Source organism: Dioscorea cayenensis, chromosome 10 (assembly GCF_009730915.1).
Source record: "Dioscorea cayenensis subsp. rotundata cultivar TDr96_F1 chromosome 10, TDr96_F1_v2_PseudoChromosome.rev07_lg8_w22 25.fasta, whole genome shotgun sequence".
NCBI lineage: Eukaryota > Viridiplantae > Streptophyta > Magnoliopsida > Dioscoreales > Dioscoreaceae > Dioscorea > Dioscorea cayenensis.
Genome location: NC_052480.1, coordinates 12,062,962 through 12,065,607, shown reverse-complemented (window position 1 = coordinate 12,065,607; position 2,646 = coordinate 12,062,962). Strand labels below are relative to the sequence as shown.

At 43.0% G+C, this 2,646-nt stretch overlaps 1 non-coding gene across 1 annotated transcript; it reads right to left on the bottom strand.

Annotated features, from left to right (window-relative positions):
* Nucleotides 1–465: 465 nt before the first annotated feature.
* On the bottom strand, nt 466–572 carry LOC120271295. The gene has a single exon (XR_005539912.1). It is a non-coding gene; the product is annotated as a small nucleolar RNA R71 (small nucleolar RNA).
* Nucleotides 573–2,646: the final 2,074 nt, after the last annotated feature.

The window sequence follows — 2,646 nt, the reverse complement described above, 5'->3', positions numbered from 1 at the left end:
ACTCAAAAGAAGGGGTAAAGAAACTGTGCAAGAACCATCTAATCAAGCTAAAATAGAAGTTGAAGGGTCAGATAATATGGCAGAACATAATGAGTAACAGAGAACACTTTCTGATTCTGCTAGACCCTCAATTTTGGGCACACAATCGAGTATTGTGCGACCCCCGATTACAGCTCTGAACTTTGAGCTAAAGCCGGTATTCATCCAAATGATTCAGCAATCACCGCAGTTCAATGATTTGGCCAATGAGGATCCAAACAACCACATAGAGAACTTCTTGGAAGTTTGTGATATGCTAAAGATTAACGGTGTATCGGATGATGCTATTAGATTGAGGGCTTTCCCATTTTCTCTCAAGGGAAGAGCCATGCAGTGGCTTCATTCCTTGCCCAAAGCATCCATCATGACTTGGAATGAGATGGTCAACGCTTTTCTTGCTAGATACTTTCCTCCGGGGAAGTCGGCAAGCTTCGTAATGAGATATCATCGTTTGTGCAGATGGAACTGGAGTCATTATTTGAGACATGGGAGTGCTTCAAGGATCTTTTGCGGAGGTGCCCACAACACGGATTTACCGAATGGATGATCATTCAGTCTTTCTATAATGGGTTGAATCAGAGTACAAGGCAATTTCTAGATGCCGCCGTATGAGGTACATGGGGAGTAAAACCCCGGAAGAAGCCTGACAGTTAGTAGAAGACATGCCCATGAACAGTTATTAGTGGAATGCGTGGGAAAGAAAAAAGGTGGCCGGGCTCCATGAAATAGATACAGTCACTTCTTTGGCGGCCCAAGTGGAATTATTGTGTATGAAGTTAGACCTTCTAACTTCTAATAGAGTGGCATCCATGACTACTTGCACCGGGTGTGGTGGAGGACATGCTCCCTCCGATTGCCCGATCTCTATTGGTGATGCATCTTCGGTGGAGAAAGTCGACTTCGTGGGTAATGCAATGAGGAACCAAGGGAATCCATATAGCAACACCTACAATATGGGTTGGAAGAGTCATCCAACTTTTCATGGAGTAACCAAGGACAACAAAAGGCCATGGCACCACCGGGTTTCTAATAACAACAATCCCCAAACATGGAGAATTGAGCAGGCTTGAAGACCCGGATGACCGATTTAGAGAGGGCCTTGACTAAATTTGTGCAATCATCTGATACACGGTTTTAATCGGTCGAGGCTACACTTTATAACAACACTGCTTCATTGCACAACCTAGATAATGGGAAAATTGCGAAGTCTCTATCGAAGAGACCACAAGAAAGCTTGCCAAGTAACACTGAGACCAATCCGAGAGAACATGTGAAGGCGATCACTTTAAGAAGTGGTCGTGTGGTTGAGGGTAGGCTTCTGAGTGAGAAGCCCAATGTAGAAGCACCCGAGGTCTTAGAGGTTGAGGAGGGAGCAACCAAGGAAAAGGAGGTGGCACCCCCACCTTACAAGCCAAGAATCACTTATCCCTCTAGATTGAAGAATAACCAAGTGGATGAACAATACAAGAAGTTTCTGGGTTTGTTCAAGCAACTACACATAAACAATCCCTTTGTTGAGGCATTATTCCAAATGCCTAGGTATGCGAAGTTCTTGAAAGACTTGTTGACCAACAAAAGGAAGTTGGAGGAGAGTGCCTCCATGATTTTAGATGCCTCTTGCTTAGTGGTCTTGCAAAAGAATATGCCGAACAAGAAGAAAGACCTAGGAAGCTTCATCATTCCGTGCAATATTGGCAATTTGGGTGAAGAAATGGTATTGGCAGACTCAAGGGCTAGTACCAACATTATGTCATATTCTTTCTTTCAGAAGTTAAGCTTGGGAGAGCCTAGACCCACTCGGATGACATTGCAATTGGCGAACTGAACGGTGAGACATCTGAGGGGCATCATTGAAGATATGTTTGTCAAGGTTGACAATTATATATTTCTTGTAGACTTTGTGGTGTTGGACGCTAATGAGGATGTAGATGTTCCTTTAATACTTGGGAGGTCATTCTTGTGCACTTCCAAGGCATCAATTGACATGGACGGCGGAGAGCTAACACTGAGGGTTGGAGATCATAAGCTCACATACCGCCTCACCGAAGCCATGCATCATTTCCTCGACTTCGATGATACTTTGTATTTTTTCGACACTACTGATGAAATTATTGATGAATATATGCAGGAGATGTTCAACCCGGACCCATACGAAGGGTTACTAGACAAAGAGTTAGATAATGAGGAAGTAATAATGCTTGGTCTAGAGGAGAAAGCACCATCTAACCCGGGGATTCTCCCTCTACCTTTAAGAGACTTTTCTCATCGTGCTTTCAAGTCATGGGTAAGAAGAAAACCTTCATCTATGAGCCCCCGTGAGGTAAGACATGGTATATCAAGCTTAGTGACGTTAAACAAGCGCTTCTTGGGAGGCAACCCAAGTTTTTATAGTTTTCTTAGTTGTTAGTTTAGTGTTTGCATGAATAAGGTGTTGAGTATTGGTGACTATATGTTTTGATGCATTGTTGTGAGTTTTCTTGTGGATTTTTGATATCATCGTGTGCTTTAATTTGTTTTGGCGAAGTTTTTGGTCACGCGAGTTAGTTTCTCATATTTTCTCTGGTATATTTTGCGTAGTAAGGCAGGCTCTGAGTGTATACATGTTTA